Here is a 26,411-nt window from a genome sequence, read left to right on the forward strand (position 1 = left end):
CACTGCCATGGAGAAACTATGTCTCACACTCTGAGCAGGTCTGGTGTGGATCCAGGCCTAGAGGTCCCACAATGGAGCCCCTTGTGGTTTGATGCAGGAGCTGCAGGTGGGGAAGTAGAGAGCAGTCAGTTCTAGGTGGCTGCCATTTTCTCCCCTTGCAGATGGAATGGGAAACTAGGGCCTAGGCAGCATTCTATTTGGGAGGTACCTCACCCATGAGAGACTAAGAGGGCACAGAGAGAAAAAGAGTCGAGGAGCTGACTTCTTTGGCAGGCTGTGTCTATAGCCTTAATTAGAGGGAGCCCTGCTGAGTCCAGAGGGGAGAAGGCCAGATAGGATTCAGAGCTAAAGCCTTTGTCATGGCAGAAAACAATTCCCCTAACCTAGTGAGGCCTCTGGGCATAGGAGCCTCTGCAGTCCCTCTCTTCTCAGGAAACAAGTGGGCTCTGCACTTGGTTATGAAAAGAAATACACTGTTCCTTTGATAAAATAACCTCCTGACCATTTAGCACTATTAAAGCTTAACGTGCATTTATTTTGACCTAGGAGTTGCTACAAATGTATTCTATGGTTACATTAGCACAGATGCACGGCATCTCTGCAGGGACCTCACTGCCCCGTTCAAATCCCAGGGTTCAAATCCCAGATCTACCACCTAGCAGATACGGGACTATGGGAAAGTTATTGATCTCTTTGTGACTTAATTCCATCATTTCTGAAGCAGGGGCAATAACAGGACCTATGTCACTGGACTGTTAAAAGGGTTATATGAGCTACTATATGCAAAGAACAATGTGGTCAACAAATGCTAGTTATTATTGTGTTCACTGTGTCCTTAGCTGGTAATAGCTAAAAATTTGGAAATTTATGCCAGTCAACTGGTTAAATGCATGTGGCACATCTATTCTATGAAATACTAAGCACCATTAAAAGAAATGAAGTTGAGGGCGCCTGGGTGGTTCAGTCGGTTAAGCATCCAACTTCGGCTCAGGTCATGATCTCATGGTTTGTGAGTTCAAGCCCCGCATCGGGCTCTATGCTGTCAGCTCAGGGCCTGGAGCCTGCTTCGGATTCTGTGTCTCCTTTTCTCTCTGCCCCTCCCCCACTTGTGCCCTGTCTCTCTCTGTCTCTCAAAAATAAATAAATGTAAAAAAAAATGTTTTTAAAGAAATGAAGTTGAACTGTATCTAGTTACATAATAGAATTCATTTAATAAGATCAAATTGCTAAATAAAGAATCGAACATGTTACAGATAAGTATATACAGTTTGGGATTATTTGTATATAAAAAGAGCTATACAGAAATACATGTATGTCATTTTATCTACATAGAAAATTTCTAGAAGCACCATCAAGCTGTTAGCAATATTATATCTCGGGATTGGGAATGGAGGACTGGAGAACTTTTGCTTTCTCCTTTGGTACTGTTAAAATTTCCAACTATGATGGGGCACCTGAATGGCTCAGTCGGTGGAGCGTCTGACTTCGGCTCAGGTCATGATCTCAGGGCTCGTGGGTTCGAGGCCCATGTCAGGCTCTGTGCTGACCACTTGTTCAGAGCCTGGAGGCTGCTTCAGATTCTGTGTCTCCTTTCTCTGCCCCTCCCCTGCTCACGCTGTCTCACTCTGTCTCTTAAAAATAAATAAATGTAAAAAACAGATTAAAAAAAATTTCCAGCTACAAGCATGTATTTTGTTTAAATAATATTGTTTAATTTTTTAATGTTTATTTATTTTGAGATAAAGAAAAAGGGAGAGAACAAGTGCGTACATGAGGAAGGGGTAGAGAGGGAGAGCGAGAATCCCAAGCAGGCTCCACGCTGTCAGTGCAGAGCCTAACCCAGGGCTCAATCTCACAAATGTGAGATCAAAACCTGAGCCGAAAACAAAAGTCAGATGCCTAACTGACTGAGCCACCAGGCAACCCGAAAATAATGTTTTTTAAAAGGAACAAGATAGGGGTGCCTGGGTGTGTCAGTTGAGTGTCCAACCCTTGATATTTGCTCAGGTCATGGTCCCAGGGTCATGGGGTCAAGGCTTAAGATTCTTTCTCTCTCTCCCTCTGCCCCTCTCTGCTATTTGCAGGTGATCTCTCTCTCTTTCTGATAGATAGATAGATAGATAGATAGATAGATATCTACTGATGTGGAAACATTTTTAAGATACTGCAATTTTTTTTCAAAAGTAGAATATGAATAGCACAAGCCACAGGAATAAATCTCATTAATAAATTCAAGTATGCGGGAAACCAAACTTTAGTTTCTATAACTCAACTCAATGTTTATGGTAAGTTTCCATCGTGCCAACAGGAAAGTTAATTCTAGGTGTGTCTGAGTTTTCCAGAACACTGAGAAGTGCCAGTCATGGGACAGAGGAGGTGGCTGTGAGGCTGGCTGAGGCCAGATATAATAGCCTCCGCTACTCTGTGCCACCCATGGGCAGCCAGGAATCTTGCACTTGGCCCCACCATATGGGGCTCTCTGAGCTCTTACTCCTGCCTGCCCAGGTGATCTGCTAGAAGGCACGGTGGGACTCTGGACACCACAAGATCTTTCTCCCCTGTCTCTCCTGCCCCCACCCCCCAGCCAGTCTGGGGAGGGGAAGTCTACAAAGAGTTAGGGGTCTTTCCACTCCAGGTGAAATCCTTCTTCCATCTTGTCTCTTGCCAAGGTATTGAGTCTGTGTAAGAGAATCCTGTTTCTTTCTTTCTTTCTGCATATTTATTCTTGAAAGAGAGAGACAGAGAATGAGTGGGGAGGGTCAGAGAGAGAGGTAGACACAGAATCTGAAGCAGGCTCCAGGCTCTGAGCTGTCAGCACAGAGCCCGATGTGGGGCTTGAACCCACAAGCTGTGAGATCAGGACCTGAGCCAAAGTCGGACGCCCAACCAACTGAGCCACCCGGGCGCCCCAAGAGAATCCTGTTTCTTCACTGAGCTATTCAGCAAACCCTAAAGTTTTCCTCAGTGTGTAAACTTTTGGCATACAAGTGCCAGAGATACCTGAAACTTGATTCCATTTTCTAATCTGGGGAGCTAGCTCAGGAAGAAACGAGCTCCAAGAATGTGACAGTAGGAAAGGGGAAAATCCAAAGGGAGGAAAGAGATTTATTTCTCAAATAGTATGCCAGCCACACATATGTGTAAATGCAGAGCAAAAAGTCTGAATATTCCCATCAAAGAATTAATAGTGTCTACCAGCAGAGTAAGTTTCAAGACAGGGGAAGGGCTAGAAGGAGAGCTTTACCTTTTTATTTTACGTATTTCTAAACTGCTTTTTATGCTTTAAAGATGAAGTTCTACTGAGTATTGCTTATATAATCTACTATTTTAAATATATAAATACGCATATATCTTTTGCCTCCAGGCTGAAGTTGGAGGGTGATGCAGGTCACACCTATCTGGCCCACTGATGGGCAGAACCTTGGGGGGTGTATTTGCATGAAGAGTTGAGAGACTAATGTTAGGAAAAAACTCTTTCTAAGGGAAGAAGGCAACAAGCACAATAAGCTGACCCAAAGCCAAAACTTTGCTCAGTGGAAAGGAGGAAATAATTCTGAGCTAAAGTGGTAGTTGTGATGTGCACGTATCAGTGGAACCAAACCTCAAGGCTCTCTCTGTAAGGCAATGGGGGTGCCAGCAGCCTCACAGCCCTGCTCCTACAGTAGAGCCGGCTGACCTCATGCCAAGAGGAGTGTCAGTGGCTCCCAGCAGGCGTCGAGTGTCTGATGGGTGTGGCAATGTCCAGCAGAACTGATAGCTCCATAGGGTGTGGCAGGGGCAAAGGGAGGTTGCAGAGCTGGAGGAGGGGAAAAGATAGCTGGGAGTGGGAGGGTGTAGCTGTCTAACCTTATCCACCAGCACATGGGAGACATACACCCTGGGGACGCCCAGAATGCTCTCAGGGTGAGGGTGTGGGAAGTAGGCAAGACCTGGAATTCTACACTGGCAGGGAGGTAGGGGTAAGAGTCAGAGATACACGTGGACGAGCTATAATGATGTAATGAGTGCACAGGTGTTCAGGTGCGTGCACAGGCGGGGAGCACAGAAGAGGGAGCCACAAAGTCTACATGGGAGGGGGGGGTCAGGGAAGGTCTCCTAAGTCAACTGACGTTGGTAATTCAGAGTGGGTGGAAAGGGTGGAGGGCATGAGGAACTGTGTGTGCAAAGGCCTGGAATACAAGGGAGCTAGCTAGAGTTTGGGGGAACTAACTGAAAGCAGCTCAGACTAAATACAGGGGAGTGGTCAATGAGGCCACAGATTATGTTCCTTGGTAAGGAATTTGGACTTTATCCTGCTGGCAACAGTGAAACTCAGAAGAGGGCTTTATGCAGGGAAATTAGATGAACAAATTAGCAAGAAAGCTTTTCACCGCTACGCTCCCACCACTCCTAGCTAACTCCCCCTGGTCTCAGAGGGCTGCTTCCTCCAGTTAAGTGTTCCCTGACCACCTCTTGGACTCAGGCAGCCCTCAGCTCAGGCTTCTAGAGGTTCCCAAGCACCTCCTCTTTCCCTTTCCATTACACTGTGTCTTGATTACCTATGCCCTGTACGTTTTTCTCTCCCCTCATACACTGTGAGGGCTGGAAACCAAGAACTATGTCTATTGAGTTCTACATTGTATCCCCAGCACCCCACACAGTGCTTGGCATAAGTATTCCATATGTATTTACTTAATAGGGAAAAAGAAAAAAAAAAAAAAAAAAGCCTATGAGAAGATAATCCTGTGGTTTCCAGCCAGGGCTGCAGATTACAGGTTGGAAAGGGGAGACAAGGGGACCAGGGAGAAGGTTTTTGCAGTAGTTTAGTTAAGGAGTGATGAGGGCCTGACCTCAGGCGGTGGTGGTAGAACTGGAGAGCAGAGAGAGATTGAGAAAATATTTAGGAAGCAGCACTGGTAGGCTTGAGTGACTAGATGAGGGAAGTGAGGGGATCAGATAAGGAGAGGAGGGCTCCTGGGCTTCTGATTTAAGCAGTGGGTAGATGCCAGATTAACCAACAGTGGCTATTCTGGAAGAAGAGGCAATGTGTTGAGGAAGATGATGAAATCACAGTTTAGACATGTTGACTTTGACATGCCTGTAGGGCACACAGGTGGAGGGGTCCCAGGGGCAGCTGGAATCATAGCACTGGAGCCCAGGACAGACATGAGGACTAAAGATAGAGATTTGGGAGCTGTCAGCCTACAGCTGATTAAAGATCAAGGAGGGGACAAGATACCCCAGGGAGCAACAGAGAAGGGGAAACAACAAGGAGGATCCCCACCTATTAAGAGGTAGGCTCAGGGGGAGCTATGGAGGGAAAAGGAGACATGAGAGAGGGAGGGAGAAAAGAAAGCAGTATCACAGGGGAGAAGTGACTTTAAGGACTAGTAAACAGGGTCCAACAGTGTGTAGAAACTTAGAGCCAGCCCCAGCTCTGGTCTCCCTTAACAGTTGAGAAAACTGAGGTCCAAGGACACTGAGGTGTTCAAAGCCACAAGCTATTATTGCCCATAGTCACATACATCAGTAGCTCTCAATTATGATCCCTGGAGTCCGGGGCGGTGGGGGGGGGGGGGGGGGGGTGCGTCCCAAAGACCCTTTCAGTGTGGTCCAAGAGGTAAAGAACATTTTTATAAGAATACCAATACTTTTTTGCAGTATTCAGTTTGTTGACATTTGAACTGATAATGCAAAAGCAAAAGTGGGTAAAACTGCTGGGGACCTAACACAAACCAGTGAAGTTATATTCTTCACCGCAGGCACTCTGGTTTAACAAAAAGGCTAGCTTCACATAAGAATGCCCGTGATAGAATAATAATTACTGATTTTTTAAAAACGTGACCCTTGGGACACCTGGCTGGCTCAGTCAGTGGAGACTGTGACTCTTGATTTCAGGGTTGTGAGTTCAAGCCCCACGTTGGGTGTACAGATTACTTAAAAAAAATCTTAAAAAAAGAAAAAAAAACCATGACTCCTGAGTATATCTTGTTAATGGTCTATGCATAAAGCACTTCTGTTACATATCAGGACATACCAAAGTACTACATACATGTATGTGATTGTTTGCATTGAGAAGTGAACCACCTGCTTTTTTCATGAAACATCATTTTATTAGAAAAGCGACAAAAAGAAAAAAGGAAAGAGTGCTGACAAACTGTGATTACTCAGACTTGGGTATCTGCAGCCATTTTCTCAAAAATGAATGAAGTGAGCTTATCATGTCAAGGAAAACTGACAGTATTTTTTTGCCAATGATACAATTTGAGCTGACAAGTGAAAATCAGAATTATAGAAAACTTGTCCCCACACCATGAGCTTCACAGCTTCCTGGTACTTAAAGACTTTGCTGAGGAAATAAGTGGTAATATTAATGAATGTAATACTATGGATTGAAATGTGTCTACATTTGGAAGATCTGCATAAATCACTGATCCATTATTTTCCAAATGACTAATGCATGATGTCACAAAGAATGAACAAAAGACCCATTCAAACTACAAGACAGATCAATGGAGTTGAATATAGCTGAGGATGAGAAGTTCATTGATATACTTTCAGATCTCACATGGTGATTAACCTTTCAGAAACTGCCATTAGTCCTATTTTGGTGAAATATCAAAGAAGATATCCACAATTATCTGAAAAGTCTATAAAAAATAGCAACTACAGGGGTGCCTGGGTGGCTCAGTTGGTTAGGCGTCCGACTTCGGCTCAGGTCATGACCTCATGGTTCATGAGTTTGAGCCCCGTGTTGGAGCCTGGAGCCTGCCTCAGGTTCCCTCTGTGTGTGTGTGTGTGTGTGTGTGTGTCTCTTTCTGCCCCTCCCCTGCTCATGGTCTGTCTCTCTCTCCCCCCCAAAAAAATAAACATTAAAAAATTTAAAAAAAATACCAACTACAAATCTGTAAGAAGCAGGTTTTTAGCAATGTATCATAAAAGACTGGTAAAGAAGCAGATATGAGAATCCAACTGTCTTCTTTTAAGCCAGTCATTAAAGAAATTTCCAAAACTGTAAAATAATGACTCACTGAGTTTAAAGGTTTTTTTTTTTTAAGTTTTATTTATTTAAGTAATCTCTACACCCAAAGTGGGGCTCAAACTCATGACCTCGAGATCAAGAGTTGCATGCTCCTCAGACTGAGCCAGCCAGGTGCCACTGAATTTTTTTATTTTAGACGATATATTTTTATAAAAGGTATGTTGGGGCACCTGGGTGGCTCAGTTGGTTAAGCATCTGACTTCAGCTCAGGTCATGATCTCTGGCTTGTGGGTTCAAGCCCTGATCTCATGACTTGTGGGTTTGAGCCCTGTGCTGGGCTCTGTGCTGACAGCTCAAAGCCTGGAGTCTGCTTTGGATTCTGTGTCTCCCTCTCTCTATCTACCCCTCCCCACTCATGCTTTGTCTCTCTCTCAAAAATAAATAAACACTAAAAAACATACATACATATATATATATATGTGTGTGTGTGTATTTTAATATATAAAGGATTTATTACTGTTATTTTTATATAATTAATAAGTACTTCTAAAGCCTGTTTCTAATGTATGTTTCCATATTTGTATTGTGGTAAATATCTACAGCTACAGAACACATAAATAAAGGCATCTGAAGTCTTCATTAATTTTAAAGAGTGTAAAAGGGTCCCGAGACCAAAACATTTGAGAATGCTGATACAGACCACCCTTTCTTGCCTCCCAGTTCTTGGATCTTATTTCTAGTACACCCACCCCTCCCATGCATTTCTCCACAAAATACAGAATTATAAAAACTAAAAAAAAAAAAAAAAAAAAATCAAAAACGAAACTTAGCTGAGGAACTAAACTGTGAACTAAACAGACAATAAGACCCTTTCCTTCCCTCCAAAATAATGTTCCTTTAAGGGCCAGGTCCTGTTAAATATCCCTGCCAGGCTAGGCTGGGTTCCTCCAAAAACACTTCCTACTGCCACCTGTGGGAGAAGAAAGACTGGGGGCGGAGGGCTCAATGGGAGTTCAGGTGTCATCTCCTTCATGTTCAGTATCTGAACATGATGCCTCTCTTCCTCACTCAAGCCTAGAGGTCCATCAATCATTAAAGATGCATTATTTTACTTGCAACTAAGGTCTTCTCTTTAGTTTATAAGCCACATAGGTTTCTTTTTTATCTTCTGTTCATTCTTATGGGTAACTGGTCTTTTTATAATAATTTATAAGAAAAAGTGACTCTCCTACTTTTCAATTGCAAAATTAGTTTTAAAATGATTAAAAGTTGGGGCACCTAGGTGGCTCAGTCAGTTAAGCATCTGACTTCAGCTCAGGTCATGATCTCACCGTTTGTGCATTCGAGCCCCACGTCAGGCCCTGTGCTGACAGCTCAAAGCCTGGAGCCTGCTTCAGATTCTGTGTCTCCCTCTCTCTTGGCTCCTCCCCTGCTCACACTCTGTCTCTCTCTATCAAAAATAAATACACATTAAAAAATTTTTTAAAATAAATTTTAAAGAATGATTAAAAGTAAAATTAATGAAATAGAAGACAAAGAAACAATAGACATAATGCAAAAGTCGGTTCTTACAAAACAGACCTCTAACAAAATTATCATGAAAAAAGCATGAAGCATTAAATATGCAATATTAGGAATGAAAAAGGGAAGATAGAGTACAATATAGGAAAACAAGACTAGGAAAATTTTATGCTAATAATTTTTTTTTAAGAAAAATTTTAAATTACCAAATTACTTGACTAGAGGAGGAGAAGTAATAGCTTTACTAAGATTTATATAGTAGTAGTAGCAGTAATATCCTGGAGTCTCCTCTTAAATGCAAACCCCTCAGGGAAGTAAGTGCTAGTGAGTTCCTTCTTAGGTTGCCTTTTGTGACACAAAAGATGGGTCTTTGGAACCTAGGCCTATCTGGATGGAAGGAAAGAGGGTGCTGAGAATACAGAGAAGGTGCTGGCACTTACTCTTGTTTGACATCCCTGGTTGGCCTGAAGTCAGATTACCAGGTTATACCACGCTGCCAAGACATCCCCTGCTTGCTTCCACAAGACTCAGCACCTCAAACATGAGATTTTGCCTGCCCTGTCAGCCTACAATCCCCTCTTCCTTACCTGCTTCCTCCTTCCCTCCCCTCCTCACTCCTTCCTTTCTCCTTCTCTTCTTCTTCCCTCTCCCAACCTCCTCTCCCCCATCTTCTGTTGGAAGACAGAGTAGCTTCAGGTGTGGTTGGAGTCCTATCAGGTTCTGTACCACCTCTCCCCACATCCAGTCCTCTACCTATGCCCATCGCCTGGTACTTCTGGCCACAGGAGTTGCAGCAAATATGTGGAGGCCTGAAGCCTAACCCTCAGCCTGTCTTCGCCCATTCCCCAAACTCATTTCTGAGTCTGATGTCAGAATGGGATAGAGAAGGTATCCAAGGAGTGCGATGGTATGTGCAGTAGAGAAGTAGTTGTCTAGCTCTGAGCCCTGGTTAAAGTTGAAGTTAATGCAAGAGATCTATCATTTATATCTTATACTGTCTGTAGCTCAAATGAATGTCTGAAACATATAAGCACTACTGTGTCTCTAATTTGTCAGTTGGATGAATAAAAGTTAAATCTATTTAAATGTGTTACTCTGTCAGGGCACCTGGGTTGATCAGCTGGTTAAGCGTCCAACTCTGAGTTCAGGTCATGATCTCACAATTTGTGGGATCAAGCTTCGTGTTGGGCTCTGCACTGTCAGCATGAAGCCTGCTTGGGATTCTCTCTCTCCCTCTCTCTTTGCCCCTCCTCCACACAGTCTCTAAATAAATGAACATTAAAAAAATAAAATAAAAATGTGTTACTCTGTCTATACCAGCTTGTGACCACTAGCACTATCTTAAGCAACAGACTCTAGAAGCACCACCACTACTGTGTGTGTATGTGTGCGCGCACACGCGCATGTGCATGAGCACACGCATGCCCTCACATTGGCAGTGGAAATCCATTAAATATTTTAATGATAGAAAAGATGACCTCCTTCAGAATGGGGATGACCAATATATACAACATCGCTGTGGTCAAGTTGTGAGGTCATGGCAAGTAGGAGTGGGAGGAGGCCACAACAGAGAATTTAGTTTAGCTAGAAAAGGTTCCTTGGTGAACTTTGCAATGATTTAGTCTTGGATTGACCCTAGCCCCTAGCAGCCCCTAGGGCAGGTATCTCAATGGACTCTTAAACATTGCTCAAAGCCTCAGGGGTGGGATAGGATATGGAAGACAGATACTCACTGAGACCTACAACTTCTGCTGACTACCTGGGTCTTGAGTAGCCAGCCGGTCCAGATAACAGAAAACTGATGCTGTAGTGACACTGACCACACCCAAGGGCAGGACACTTGACCGCGCATGTTCAAGTGCATTAACAGACACAGTGAGTTGGAACAATTTAAAATCTGGACCATACCAGATGTTCAGTGGTCCTTACCAAAATCAGCCTCTGGTGAGAATGTAGATAGGAACCCAACAACAGAGAACTAAAAACCTACAGGAATAAGGAAAAGGTGCCACAACATGAGCACTTCCTAATCCAGATTGGTATTATGATTTGAAAGGCCCTAAGGAAGGTCCCCAAACCCTCCACCTATTTAGCAAAATGATGCCTAAAATCCCCAAATTAGAGTGCTCTTCCTTTCACTGCACTTCCACTACTTGGGGCAGTGCTGGGTGAAGCTGGGACCAGTGTTACTCTGAGCTGTTGGCACTCTTCCACCCCAGATCAGATGAAGATTCTGAGAAAGAAGTGTGATGGAAGTAACAATCAGGACACAACTTTCTAACATTGCCTGCAACTGATTCTATTGCCAATCTAGACTTTCAGGTCTCTCTCCCTAATTCCACCAAACCTATCTGAGTTCAATATTCACCAACATCAAGGTACTTCTTCAAAGTACCCAGCACTCCCTGCCACCTGAGACCTACTAAGTAGAGTGCTCTCAGCATGGGCTCTATGTGGGTCCAAGGGCTAGAAGTGAGTAACTCCAGACCTCCCTCTGCAGCTGCCTCCCTATCCAGTATGAGGTAGGGACTTTGGAGGTGACACAGTAGGAAGCCTGGTATATTTTGGTGTGATCTGTCAGGCCCTTAGAATAAGTCCCCCTTCCAAAAATATCCCTCCTTCTCCAGACCCACCTGGCACCTAATATTTCACCATTAGAGGGCCCTTAAAGTTACTCAATAAGTCTCCAGAGAAACACAGAGATCTCTTAACTTGGAGTGGGGGTGGAAGATTAGTGAGAAGTCACATAAAAACAAATCAATGATAGCCCTGGAATTCCTAGATGAGGGGTTTAGAGGTGGCAATCCAGTGGGAAGAGGAGTGAGGGTGGGGAAGTCAGAGGGTCGGGAGTATCTATAATAAAAGCATGTTTTCATAACAAATACAGTTTTTAATTACATCAAAACCAGTCACTTCCTCCCTGGGTCATTTTGCCTGTCAGAGGCAGGCAGACACTCAAGGCTGAGCTGAGGAATATTATAATTCTCTGCAAAGTCTCCTCCCTGGAGGAGGCTGAGGAAGGGAGTGCAGCCCCTTGGGCCAAGAATGGCAGGAAAAGAGCAAAACTGTAGGCTGGATTGCCTAGTCACATGATGAGATCTCACTGCTTCTTGTCACGTAATCTCTTTTTCCCTCCTCCTCTGGTCTCTCCCTCTCCTCCTTTCCCCTCCCTCTGCTCTGTTTTGATTTGGTTAAAATAGATGCAAACGCTGGTCTTTTCTATTTTTAATACCTAGCCATTACATAATCCACAACGTAATTGCTGACTTGAAAAACTACTGGCAAGAGTAGAAAATCCCCAGAGTTTTAAAACAGGAAAAGGATTATTACAGCACAAAAGCCTCTGGCAGTTTTACTGACTGGTAAACTGTCTGTAATCGTCACTGCCAGTGGAAGTCACATGGGCCCTGGGAAACACTCTTCCCACCCCAGGAAAAGCAGGCTGGGGGAAGGGATGAGCCACAACCTTAGCTAGAGGGAGGCTGCTTTTTGCAGGGGGGGGGGGGGGGGGGGCGGGCGGAGGGGGGTGGATCCTGGAGCTCCTACCAGCCCAGACACCAGGGCTGATGGAGTGAGCTTTAGGTTATCTGCCCTCCCCAGGACTCCATTTAACTGCTTTTGTTTCTTCCTAGAGAGTGAAGTCTCCAGCAATGGACATCCCTCATTAACTTCCTGGGCCTTCTACAGCCTCCAACATCCAGCCCCTGAGTGAGGGTGGACTATCCCAGTTAAATATATGAGTTTTTAAAGACAGAGGAGCAAGGAAGACTGCTTGTTAACCACTGAGACCTGACCCATTCCTCTGCTTTCCACATATTAGGCCAACCCCTATACTATTTAATTATTCAATAAAATGAACCAATAAAAGTATAATAACTAGAGACTTGGTAAAGGGTTGGAAGAGAAGATTTTGCCGCCCCAAAATATGTCTCTGGCATAAGGATTTTTCTGAGCTAAAAGTAATCAAAATGTGGGGCACCTGGGTGGCTTGGTCAGTTAAGCCTCCAACTTTGGCTCAGGTTATGATCTCATGGTTCTGAGTTCGAACCCCACATAGGGTTCTCCACTTGTCAGCCATATCAAAATTATCTCATTAAGACAAAACTGTCTAGGGGCACCTGGGTGGCTCAGTCGGTTAAGCATCGGACTCTTGGTTTCTGCTAAGATCATATCTCACAGTTTGTGGGTTCGAGCCCCACATCAGGCTCTGTGCTGTCAGCTTGGGGCCTGCTTGGGATTTCTCTCCTCCCTCTCTCTCTGCCCCTCTCCCACTCACACTCTCATACTCTCTCTCAAAATAAATAAACTTAAAAAAAAAAAGATAAAATTGTCTATGTGTGTTAGGGGTATGGCTATTGCAAAAGATACAAAGGGGACATGGATAGCTTTCCCTGATTTTGGCAATTCTGCCACAATCCCAACCCCAATAATCAAGGTCAGTCCAATTTAGGTACTTACAAGTGACAATTCCTTCAAAAAATGTTTGCTGAATGCCACACACTTGGACTAGTTGCTGTGGACATAACAGTGAGCAAAATCACTGCCCTCATAGAACTGCCAATTCAGGGGCACCTGCGTGGCTCAGTTGGTTAAGAGTCTGACCCTTGATTTCAGCTCAGGTCATGATCTCAGGGTCATGAGTTTGAGCCCTGTGTCGGGCTTTGCACTGACATGAAGCCAGCTTGGGATTCTCTCTCTCCTTCTTTCTCTGCACACCCCCCCCCCACCCCCGGACGCACATGTGCTCTTTCTCTCTTTCTCTAAAAATAAACTTAAAAAGAAAAAAAAAAACAAAAACCTACCAGTTCAGTGAGAGAGATAGGCATTAATCAAAATATTACATAAACATATCATTACAAACCATGATAAAGGCTTATGAGGGTAAAGTATAGAGTACTGGGGCATTTAGAACAGGGGGGCCTGATAGGGCCTGAGGGTTCCTAAAAGATTACCTTAGGGACCTCAGGGTCCTTTTAATTCAGCACCTGATCTTCCTTCCCTTCCCCCTCCACTCCCTCCTTCCTTGCTTCCTGTAGTCAGTATTTACTGGTTTTTTTTTTTTCCTATGTACAAAAGATAATGCTAAGTTATTTATTTATTTTTCAAAATGTTTATTATTTTGAGAGAGCGTGCACATGCGCACAAGTGGGGGAGGGGCAGAGAGAGAGAGAGGGAGAGAGAAAATCCCAAGCAGGCTCCATGTTCAGTGTGGAGCCCAATGTGGAGCTCAATCTCAGGATCACTTTGCTAAGTGATCTAATGCTAAGTTCTTCTTCATATGCATGGTCTCATTTGATTCCTACAACAAACTTACAAGTTAGCACTTTAAAAAAAAATTTTTTTTTACATTGATTTATTTGTGAGAGACAGAGAGAGACAGCATGAGCAGGGGAGGGGCAGAGAGAGAGGGAAGAGACAGAATCAGAAGTAGGGTCCAGGCTCCAAGCTGTCAGCACAGAGCCCGATGTGGGGCTCGAACCCACGAACCGCGAGATCGTGACCTGAGCCGAAGTCGGACGCTTAACCGACTGAGCCACCCAGGCGCCCCATAAGTTAGCACTTTAAAAGGGTCTGATGAGAAAGGCCAAATCATACTTTGTAATGACAGCTATATACAATTCATAATATGAATTAAGATTCTACTGGTGGCAGGTGACAAAATTCCAAATCACACTTTCAAAAATAAAAAAGGAGAGCCTGGATCCATATAAATGAAATGTCCAGAGTGAGACTAACATAGAGTACGGTTAGATCCTGGTACTCAAAAGAAGCCATTCAGGCTCCATCTCCATCTCGTAACTCAGCTCTCATCTGTGTTGGCTTCAGCATTCCCCTTGGGGTGGCAAGATGACCACTTAGGAACCTCAGAGTTATTCACATTCTACAGGCTTGGCAACCCAGTTGGAAAAAAAAAAGAGAATTCACTTAATGGTTCCAACAAAAGTCCAGAATCGTAACTGGCCTGAATTTGAGATCATGCCCATACCACCTGCTGTTCTCTGATTGGCATAGTCATGTGTCCTCCCTCTGGAACCAAGGGATGGACTCGACTCCACCAAAACCCAGTCTGAGAATGGAAAAGGACATGGTCCCCCAAAGGAAAATCAGTATGTTCTAACCTAAGAAGAGAGAAATCATGCTGAGCAGTCAAAGTCCACTAAGCACTATTGTCCTCAAAGTTTGGAATAAGAGTGGATTTTAAAACTATACTGTAAGTTCTTCCATCAACTGGGTCTTCCTCCCTAAGACATGAACATGAGTCCTCATTTAGTGTGACAGTGGCTGGATTTGCCATGGTCCTACTCCAGCTGTTCAGAGAACTTGGCTTCTTGCTCTAGGGCACTTATTGGAGTCTTAATAGATGCTTAAATACTTACTCAGAGCAGTCTCTAAGTCCCAATACTTCGTGGAAGACTTTTCTGCCTCCCTTCAATTCCCAAATGAAGTGCCCTACTCAGTGCCGCTGTGGCCAGCGAAGCTGCAGCTCTCTAGCCCTTTGACCAGCATCGCAGGGTCTATGTAAATTATGAGGAAGAAAGGGAATAACAAGTCCTTTATTGGGAAGTTCTCCTCCCCTTTTGGAGTCTGAACTGAAAATGGCTTCCACTGAGCAGAAAGGAATATCAGGGTAGTTCCTGAACTATCTAACAAATAGATCTCCATAAGAAGGATCTTGAGGGAGGATTAAGACTAAACATTCTATGAGTTGTACAGCAAGTACTACAGCAGCAATCAGATGTCAGCTGCAACCACTTTGTGAGCATGTTTTATTTTTTTTTAATATTTACTTATTTTGAGAGAGAGAGCACACAAGCGTGGGAGGTGCAGAAAAAGGGAGAGAGAGAATCCCAAGCAGGCTCCACACCATCACCACAGAGCCCGACGTGGGTCTTAATCTCATGAACCGTGAGATTGTGACCTGAACCGAAATCAAGAGTCAGATGCTTAACCAACTAAGCCACCAGCATCCCCAGGCATGTTTTAAAATCAGCCTGGATCCCCCCCATCCAGTGACCCTCCCACAATTTCTGTGAATTCCCAGCAGCTAATGCTTTTGGCTATGATTCCAGCTCCTGTTGGAGTCCTTTTTGGCTATGACTCCAGCTCCTGCTGGATTTTTTATCTCACTCACATCACACTTCCTGAGGCTGATCTCTTTCTTCTGCTCTGAGCTGTCCCCCCCAGAGGTGGGACTCAGCTCCCTTCTTCCATGCTTTATTGAAAAGAAAAAAATATGCATACACAGACAGACTTAAAACACTGTGTGTTCATCAGACTTTCCTAAATTTATGAAGAGACAGAGGGGTTTATTGTTATCATGCTTCTTGGCTCCTTTACCCTCTCCAAACATTGCCTATATTTAGGGGGGGTCTTCCCTTCCCTCAGGAAACCAAATTCCCCTTATATTATTCAAAGAGACTTAGCTCTCTATCCCCCTTCCTCTGACATCCAATGACCCATACCTGGAGTCAGCCCCACTGGGAACCATCCACTCCAGGTTCCACTCCTGACCAGCACTGAGGAACAAAAAGAAAATTTGAACTTCACTCTCTCACCACCACCATTCTGTACTGGTGTAGAGAATGGAATGACTTTTTTCCGCTATGAATATGAACTGGCCCACCTTCAGAACAGAACTGGCTGGAGTCAGTTTTGGTTTTAAATAGGTTTCTATTAAACCACTCTATGTAAACTCTCCAGCTCACAGAAAAACCTATGTTACAGGTCAGAAACAATTCCCATACACCCATACTGGGGTCTACTGACACTGGTAATGTTATTATGGAAGGCAGTGTTTCTGTCCCAAAATGTTGCCTGTCTTTGAAAGACAAAGAGGGGTTTTTGTTTTTGTTTTTGGCCTTGTGCCACCCTCTGATGGCATTCCTGATGCTTCCAAGCTAGAGTTCTAGAGCCTCAAATTCCAGGGAAATAGGTAAAACTATGGTGTCCACTTCAAGGTCTCCTTTCACCTAGGTTGGCAGGAGCCTGAGACGAAGATTAAAACTGGCTGAGAGGCTTCCCCAAAGGAGAGGCAAGGACAAATGCAAAGAGCAGGTTTCCTCCCAAAATTCAGGCTGGCTCTAAGTCTTGCCTACCTGGGCCGAAAAAGGTAATTTTCTGTTTTCTTCCAAGGTAATGAGCAAGCAAAGCCTCTCAAGCAGAGGAGGCCCCAGCCCTTTCCACTGCATCAGAGGCAACAGGCAGAGCGATTCTACAAGGCCATGAATACTAAAATGTAGCCAATCCTGGGAAAAAAAAGAATTCTGAGCTTTGAATTCCTTTGTTCCTCACACCAAGAGGTACAACTGCAGACACCATGGCCCAGTAGCCTCATTTTAGTTTCTGGGAAGGGAAAGGTAGTGAGGAGTCTCTAAATTCTTCTCAGAGGCTAAGATTTATAATACTAGATCAATCTTTTACATAAGAGGAAGACAAAAGTGGACATTTCATTCGTTAATGTTGTAATTAGCAAAATACAGCCTTGGAGTGCCTGGGTGGCTCGGTCAGTTAAGTTCCCAACTCGCGATTTTGGCTCAGGTCATGACCTCATGGTTCATGAGATGGAGCCCCACATTGGGATCTGCTCTGCACTGACAGCGAGGAGCCTGCTTGGGATTCTTTCTCTCCCTCTGTCTCTCTGCCCCTACCACTCCTCCATGCACTCATGAGCTCTCTCTCAAAATAAATAAATCAACATTTAAAAAATTAAAAAAAATACATCCTTAAATATTTTTTAATTCCAAGGAATCTTTTAATAAAATTTAAAACAGCATAAATACATGCCAAATCAAATAGGAATGTTTTTTAAAAATAAATGGGAACACTGTATTCATATTGCTCTGCACCTGCTCCTTTTGCTTATAAAGTTACTTCAAAGTTTTCACAGCCACACAGTATTACATAGCACCATATTAATGGATATTTACCAACACAGTGAACATTCCTATCCAGAGGATTCTGTGCTCATTTCTTAAATGAAATTCCAGTTTCATCTGGAATAGATGAAATAGATAAGCTTTTTTAGATGAAATTACAGTTTGCCCTGCTGTGTCTCACCTATTGTATTCTTCACCCATTTTCTATTGGGTTTGTTTTTTCCATTACTGATTTATAGAAACCTTTTATAGATTGTAGACATTAATCCATCATCTATTACATATATTGCAAAAATTTTCTCCCACTCTGTTGGTTGTCTTCTAACTTTGTTTATAATGACTTTTTTTTGCCAGACAGAAGTTTCTCATTTTTGTGTGGCAAAACCAGTTAAAAACAATTTAGAAAGTACTGCCATGGGAACAGTGCACCCTGAGCTCTGAGCCACACAGCCTCTTCTGCTGGGGGCCACACAATCTTGTTTGGGTTCCTGTGCTGAAATGGTTGATTGGGCAATCATTTTCTGAGCTGTTCACTTCTGGCCAGGGTGGTGGTGTAAATGAATCAAGTCAAGAAGGAGCAAAAAGAATTGCTAAGATTTGGTTTGTTTCCAGCTATTTGGAGGCCCTTTCTTAAATGTTTGGAATCATATACTAACAATGTCAAAAGAATCCTGAAACATCAAAAACCCAAAAACATCTTTATAAACAATAATCTGAGTGTTTCCAGACTCTTTTCAAACTGTGTGGGCTTTAGGGCATTGTTTGCTGTCACTGTGCAGGGAAAAATAAATTCCAGACCCCACAGGAACAAAAAGGCTCAAGAGTCTACTGACTCCTAGAGTTTTAAGCAAGAAACCATTAGTTTCCTTTCAGCCTCTCATAGATAGCACCGACTCAATCTGATCCTGAACAGTTCAAAAACCCCTCGTGGCCAAATAGGATTTTCCCTGCAAGCGTTCTTAGTCTGCAAACTCTGCCTAAAGGCCCAGTACTTTGTGGAGATTGTCCCACTTGGCCAGAATCTCTCTCCTCCCACAATTCCACGGTACTGAGGCACACAGTGCAGGCCTAATAGATGGTTCTGGTCTCCTTCCCCTATCTGGGACCTGGCATTCCTTGAGGAACTTGGTTCCAGGCAGTGAAGGTTCTGCCATAAAATCATTTTTCAGTACCCAGTAGTACCAAGAGGAGAAACAGATGGTCTGTCTCAATGTGGCTTCAAAGCCATTACACCTACAACCTTACCAAAAAAATCCTTTCTTTGCCAAAGTCTGTACCAAACAACCACACTCTTCCTCACTGCTGTCAGCTCCTGACCTCTTGGTCATCAAGACCTTTGACTCCTTGATCACAGTCTGCCTTTACACTCCAAGTCAGACCTTTTGCCTGGTAATGATCTCCTATATCTTTCTACATTTCTACCTCTCCTTGTCTTTACTTCTACAGCTTCATTCTTCAACTTCATTGAGATTTCCAGCCCCTTGACACCCAACCCCATCATTTAGTTGCCTATCAGTCCTTCCCTAAATTCAGTCCGTTCTCTAACCAACTGGACAACAACCACTTTATTACCAATATCCTAGACCCCCATTATTCCAAGTCTTCCACTTGCCCCACAAAACACAGCTCCCAGTTGAATACAAATGTCCTCTGCTTTAACCCTGCTGAATACAGCTAAAACCACGATTAAGTCATGAAGGCTGCTTCCTCTAAGAAGTCATTGTCTGCAACATTACCTAGACCTTCAGTGCTACTCAGCTATCCACCTACATGTCTTCAGTTCACTGTCACTGGCTCAACAGTTTTTAAAAACTAAGTCATTGTCCCCACTATACCACCTGCTCCTATCAGATGACTTTAATTTCTTCTGTCCAGAGAAAACAAAGCCAAACAGAAGGAAACTCCAACTTTCTGTCTCTCCCAAATCTCAACAAATCCCTCTGCCCCATCACATCCTTTGCCCCTATTAAATGAGACTAGAAAATGCTCAACGGAGTGCTAGCAAAAGGTAAGAAAGTTATAAATGGTGGTGATGGTGGTGATGGAGTTAAATTCAGTGGTAGCCTTTGTCCTTTCTTCAGTTCAAGTTTAATCTCTCCACCAGTGTTCAGGATATAGTAGACCCTTTCCCCCAGGGGCCTTGCTCAATTTTTTTTTTTCTCTTTTCTACCTTCAACTTCTCCCTCTCAACTGGCTCTTTCCCCCACAGCACAGGGACATGCTTGGATCTCAAAAAATAAATAACCCTCCATAGACCCTGTATTCCCCCTTCACTTTTCTCATTTCATAAACAAGCTTCATGTAAGACTGGCCTCCCTGACTGGGTCCATACCCTTGCCTCCATTTGCTAGCTGCAGAGGTACTGTCTAGTAAAAGAAAATGGACTGCTCTTATTTGCCAAAGGTCTGCTCTTTGGGAAACTGCTTTAGAGATTAGCAAAGAAGTACAGAAAATGCATTATGTTGCTATTAATTCAAAGTTTTAATAATATGAATAAAAATAAATTTTAATAATATAAATGAGAATAGACTTACCTTTGTATCAATACTACCTCCAACTAGAGTATAAGCTAGATTATTTAAAATGTTCTTTAAAACAAAGAAATCCTGGGATGCCTAGCTGACTCAGTCAATAGACCATGCAACTCTTGATCTCAGGGTATTGAGTTCAAGCCCCATGTTGGGCATGGAGTCTACTTAAAAACAGGATAGGATAGGATAGGATAGGATAGGATAGGATAGAATAGAATAGAATAGAATAGAATAGAATAGAATAGAATGGAATGGAAAAAATAAAATAAAATAAAATAAAATAAAATAAAATAAAATAACCTGTTTTCACAAAAGCACCCTGATTCTCTAAATCTAAAAACTAGAAACAATCTCTCCTCTGAGTTCCCACAGCACTGTCTGTACCTGTAATACCCTACCACTTCATCTTCAGTTATTATAGAACTCTCTGCCGTTATATATTTGATAAATTAATATATTTTACAAGTACCCATTATAGATCAGATAATTCTAATCAAATAAATTCAAATCAATCTAATCAAATCAATCTAATATTGCCTAATTAAATCAGCCCCCCTGAAGAATCTCTATTGACATTTTGCTAACTTAATATAAGGTTTTTTTTTTTTTTAACACATTGAATTTAATAAAGTTGCACTCAATCACTCACATCCTGCAATTTTTCACTTACTTAAATATGCCTTGCAAAGTCTCAAATACTGAGGTCATTATCACTTTGGGTCCAGTCTGAGAGGACAAAGGTAAAAGTCAGTGAGGTAGGAATTACCCAATCCAAAGGCTGTGAGTGGGGCATTCAGGGGGAAGGAATGCATTTTTCCTCTCCCTTACCTAAAAAATACCCAAGAAATGCTCCTCCTGGAGGGACTGAGACTTCCTTTCACACAATGTCTACTCCCTTCTGCTTCAATTACTTTCACATAATCTGAATGTCAGCTCAACAAAGACACAGCTTTGCCCTGCTGGACCTCCCAAAGTTTGCTCATATCTGAAATAAGGAAGTTTGTCTAGAAAATCTACAAAGTTTTTTATGTAAATAACTGCACATTACTTACAGTGTGAAAATCAAATTTTATTTTGAAAAGCAAGTTCAATGCTTAAAGAAACCCAGTTGTAAATTCTTTTGTGATACGGAAGAATCTTCACATCCACAACCACCCCCAACATAACTGTTAGATTATCTACATGAGACCAATAATTCTCCTAAAACAGGACACTGAGATGGGTATTAGGAGCTTCTTCCAAAGCACTGACATTCCCGCCCACACAGTCCCTCTGTAGAAGCCAGTCCTTAATCCTTACCAAGGCAGAATTATGGGCTTAAAAGACTGTGCTAAGGGTAAAAAAGGTAGCCAGGAATAAATGCCAGGAAGCACAGGGCAGGGCCAGGTGACAGGCTCCAGTCCCTATGGAGCCAGAGCCAGAACCTCCCAGTTTGCTTTACCCTTGCAGAGGGTGTAATTTCCAGCAGGGCTAAAAATCGCCAATGGCATACAGCCAGAGGGCAGGGCCAGGCTGGGTAAGCAAAAGTCAGCGATGAGCCAGAGAGACTCCAGATTTAGAATGTAAGCAGTAAAGAAGGGTAGTAGAGAGCCTCCTACAGAGGACTTATAAAGCAGCTGCCCTCTTTGGGTAGATCCAGGTTGCCAATAGGAAATCTCCTACCTCTATGGGCCTCATCACTTGCTCCAGAGACTTTCTCAGCAGCCTCATGTTTTTTAGAAAGAGATCAGCCTACTGATTTTAGAAACATCCCTCCCCTGTGGAGTCAACAGCTCAAGAGCAGAAACTTCCCATGGTACCTCTGTTTCCTCCCTCCCCAATACAAAATCCATGTGATAAGATTAATCCCAAAACTACCCAAGCCAACCTATAGTATCAAGCTGTCGGAAGATTGTTTTACACAGTTCAACATGCCTCAGGGATAAAGATTCCTTCAGTCCTTGACTTGCTCACTCATTCAGCCAGAGTTGTCTGACTGCCCACTATGCTCCAAGCACAGGGCTGCAAAGACACCTTACAGGATTCTTAGCAGATACCAGTCTAGCAATTACCCAAGAACCTCTCTAAAGTGGACTCTGTTGGTTCAGAATTTCTGACAGGAGATAACTTCTTTTTGTGTTTGTGCTATCAGGAAGGGGTTAGCAAAAATATTTAATTGCATAAATATGATTATCAGTTGGAAAACTGAAGTAACTTAAGAGAATTCTGATTTTCTACTCATTAAAGCACATCGTCTTAGGATCTCTACTAGTTAGTACATATATACATAAGTGAATTAACATGTGACTCCAAAAGTAAACAAACTTAATGACTTCACAAAAAAAATTTTTTTCCACATAATTAAAGCAGACAAGACCTTCCCTCATAGGTCTAAGTCAATACGCTTCTACTATATTTCTTTCAAAAGAATGAAGCCAGAATTCAATAAACTACTAAGTCACCACAACAACTTGGCTGTAACCAAATTGGCCAACCTTACATCCAAAACACCACCAGCTATTTGAAAAGATCAGGACTTCTTTTTCCCCCTTAAGTTCAATAGAACACCTGACATTCTCTGGTTTAGAGGAATGTCAGGACCTACAAGGGCCAAGAGGATAGGACAATGACCATGAGTAGCATGGTATCTTCCCTGGCTGTCTTCTTCCTCCCAACTCTTCACTGTGGCTGTCCCTAGCTCTAGGCTGCCACTTTTGCTCCAGTCTTTCCCTCCTTGGAAAATTCATCTCTAAAATGGAAAGTGGAGAATGAGAAACGGAATCTGAGGCCTCAATACCTGAGTTTGAGTCCTAATTCTACTCTCTGAGATTCAGTGTCCACATAAAGGAAGAAAAAAAATAATGCATAGCATACAAGACTGTGTTAGCCAAGTCACTATACAATGGCCTTTGTAAATTGCAGAGTGATCTCTAAACAATGTTGTGGCTGCTGTTTTACTATGGTGATTACTGCTCACTCCTACCTCCTCTCAAGCTCTACTCTCAGGTTCCAGTTGACACCAGTACCACACACTCCTCTCCAGAGTCTGTTAAGACTACCAACAAGAAAGGGAGAACCAACACAATACCACCCTCACCCAAACATCTCAAAAGGTCAAATCTAGAGTCCCGCTCATACTTATTACCTCTGCTTTAGAAGTACCTTTTTCTCTAAATGGGAATTCTTGGCCTACAGAATACTTCCTATTGGCCCTTGAAATCCAACTCCAGGAAACAAATTTGTCTCCCCCTTCTAGAAGAGTGGTTCTCCTTTCCAGCTAACCCCTTTTTGTCATGTCGAGTAATTTTCCAACTTCAAAGGGTAGACACACACTTTGACATAATATAACTAACTGTCTGGTTTCAACCAACCCACCACCTCAAGTCAGAATCTGTTTCCTTTTTCTTTTTTAAGATTTTATTTTATTATTTTAAATTTCTTAAAAATGTTTATTTTTGAGAGAAAGAGTGCAAACAGGCGAGGGGCAGAGAGAGGGGGAGACACAGAATCTGAAGCGGGCTCCAGGCTCTGAGCTGTCAGCACAGAGCCCGACGTGGGGCTCGAACTCACAGAGTGTGAGATCATGACCTGAGCTGAAGTTGGACACTCAACCAACTGAGCCACCCAGGCGCCCCTAAGATTTTATTTTTTAAGTAATCTCTACACTCAATGTGGGGTTTGAATTTACAACCCTGAGATCAAGAGTCACATGCTCTACCAACTGAAAAAGCCAGGCACCCCTATTTTTTAAGTGCCTTTTTTTCTGAATCAGAAAATTTCTGTTAACAATGTGTTGTATGATTTTTTAAATATATACACATAGCTACAGCTGTATTTATTTCAATCAAAACAGGTTCATTTGCTACATATTTTTTCCTGTATATACTGTAGGCACCTTTCTATGTCAATAATTATAGATTGGGGAGCCTCAGTAGCTCAGTTGGTTGAGCATCCAACTCGTGATTTTGGTTCAGGCGATGATCCCTGGGTTGTGCTGAGCATGGAGCCTGCTTGGGATTCTGGATTCTGTCTCTCTCCTTCTGCCCGTCTCTCCTGCTCATGTTCTCTCTCAGAAAAAAAAAAAAAAAAAAAAAAAAAAAAAAAAAAAAAAATATATATATATATATATACACACACACACAACTTATATATATCATATATATACATTATATAGTAATATATAATACATTTATTGTAAATATGTATTATATAATATATATTTTATCTATATTATAAATATATATTATATATAACATAAAAATATATATATTATATATATGTATATGTGTATGTATGTATTTACTTAATTTATCATTGTATGGACTTACCACAGTTTATTTGGCCAATCTTCTGATGGACATTTTGACTGCTTTATAAATTCTGTAGTGACAAATATCCTCATAAACATATCTCTGTACACTTGCCATGGGGATAAATACCTAGAAGTCAAATTGCTACTTTAAGAGTGTGTACTTCAAATTCGATACATACTGCCAAACTGAACTTCAGAGAGACTACATGAGTTCCAAACTGTAGTCAGTAATAAGTATTTTTTTTCTTTTTAATATGTGTCAATCTAACAGCTGGAAAGTAAGGTCTCATTTCTATTTGTATTTTCTATATTGTAAGTGAAACAGCCTTTTTCTATAAGGTTTTACAAGTCATTTATTCATCTATGACTTTGGTCCATTTCCTTTTTGTTTTTACTTTTTTCCTATTGATTTATAAGAGCTTTGTGCACACAGATATGTTGAAAACTCTTTTTAACCAGTTTGTCAACTACTTTTTATTTTGCTTACGGTGTTCGTTTTAATTTTTTTTTTTTTAAGCTAATACCCCACACTTTTTCTTTTATCATTTCTGCCTTGGGTGCCACACTAAAATAACTCTTTTCAAGGGGCGCCTGGGTGGCTCAGTTGGTTGAGCGTCTGACTTCAGCTCAGGTCATGATCTCACAGTCTGTTGAGTTCGAGCCCTGCGTCGGACTCTGTGCTGACAGCTTGGAGCCTGGAACCTGCTTCAGATTCTGTGTCTCCCTCTCTCTCTCTGCCCCTCCCCAGCTCACGCCCTGTCTCTGTCTCAAAAATAAATAGAAACATTAAAAATAAATTAAAAATAAAATAAAATAACTCTTTTCTGCTATACTTGTTACTTTAGTTTTTGTTAAGAACCTTTAACTGGGGTGCCTGGGTGGCTCAGTCGGTTAAGCGTCCGATTTCAGCTCAGGTCATGATCTCGGGGATTCACAGTTCGAGTCCCATGTCAGGGTCTGTGCTGACAGCTCAGAGCCTGGAGTCTGCTTCAGATTCTGTTTCCCCCTCTCTCTGCCCCTCCCCCCACTCACACTCTTTCTCTCTCTCAAAAATAAACAAACATTTTAAAAATTTAAAAAAAAAAACACCTTTAATCTATCTAGAATTTATTTTGCTAGAAAGTGATAGGGTTTTTTTTTCCCCGCCCAAATGGTTAGACATTTATCCTAAACACTATCCTTTCCCACTAAAACCTAGATCTGGACTTCCTAATCTACTTTGAGCTCTGCTCACCAAGAAAAATTCTTTTCTCCAGTTGGAATACTTTTTTCATCGCCCACAACAGGTTTTACGTAGGCTGCTGCCTATACACACATTGTTGCCCTTGCCTGGAACATCCTCTTACCTTCCCTACACAGTTCCTTCAAAACAAAACCATTTCTGAGATAAGAAGTAAATGCTGGGGTGCCTAGGTGGCTCAGTCAGTAGAGCATGTGACTCCTAATCTCAGGGTCCTGAGTTCAAGCCCCAAATTGGGCATAGAGCTAGAAGAAGAAGAAGAAAGGAGGAGGAGGAGGAGGAGGAGGTGGAGGAGGAGGAGGAGGAGGAGGAGAAAAAGAAGCAGTAGTAGTAGTAAATGCTATTTAAAACAAGAAATGCTTTCAAAGGAGAGATATCATGTAAAAGAACACATCAGATACTTTGTGTGGCTAAAGAAGATGAACTTTTTACTCAGCTGAGCCATTCAGTGGGCTTTGAACATACAGATGTGAGTTTGGGACAAAGAGTAGAATTCATTTATTTTGCATAATAGAGTAAGAAATATCTGGAATGTTTAGTGGCAACAGAAAAAGAGAAGATTTTAAGGGATCAAAACCATATACATGGGTGATATGAATAGTAGTGAATCCCTAATGGAGAGGTAGACAAATAAGGACTTTAAGGGACAAGGACAGCCAATATTAGAATTAAAGTTGCTTGCTTTGCTGCAACATAAAGTCTGCTACACACATAAAGGCTTTAGCTGGGAGATATTTGAGTTCTACATCTGGGTCAATATGGATGGAAACAGGTACAGCATGCTTGAGACGGTAAGACCATCTATAATCTGAACTAATTTGGTCAAGAAAGAGCTCAAAATTAAAATGACCATCAATACATGAGCTCCCAGGAATTTGGAGAATCTGGGTAAAGGAATCAGACCCTACATCTAGACTCCAGATGTAGAATGGCACTTTCAGCCAAATTTTTAAAGGAAAAGATAGCTCCTGCTAACTAATGGGTTACATAA

The 26,411-nt window shown here is 42.3% G+C and overlaps 1 long non-coding RNA gene across 5 annotated transcripts in view; it reads right to left on the reverse strand.

Annotated features, from left to right (window-relative positions):
- Window positions 1–1,586: 1,586 nt before the first annotated feature.
- Window positions 1,587–26,411, reverse strand: part of LOC123580916 — a 62,294-nt gene continuing 37,469 nt past the window's right edge. Inside the window, exons 7-8 of one of the 5 annotated variants that reach the window (XR_006703528.1) lie at window positions 24,197–24,307; window positions 1,587–1,631 (exon numbers count right to left, since the gene is read on the reverse strand). This is a non-coding gene — a long non-coding RNA (uncharacterized LOC123580916). Of the gene's footprint in view, window positions 1,632–8,396; window positions 8,412–17,104; window positions 17,119–24,196; window positions 24,308–25,207; window positions 25,226–26,411 lie in introns of those variants that run through there. The other 4 variants (XR_006703529.1, XR_006703531.1, XR_006703530.1 and 1 more) reach the window with 4 other exon arrangements.

This window comes from Leopardus geoffroyi, chromosome A3, assembly GCF_018350155.1.
Source record: "Leopardus geoffroyi isolate Oge1 chromosome A3, O.geoffroyi_Oge1_pat1.0, whole genome shotgun sequence".
NCBI classification, from domain to species: domain Eukaryota; kingdom Metazoa; phylum Chordata; class Mammalia; order Carnivora; family Felidae; genus Leopardus; species Leopardus geoffroyi.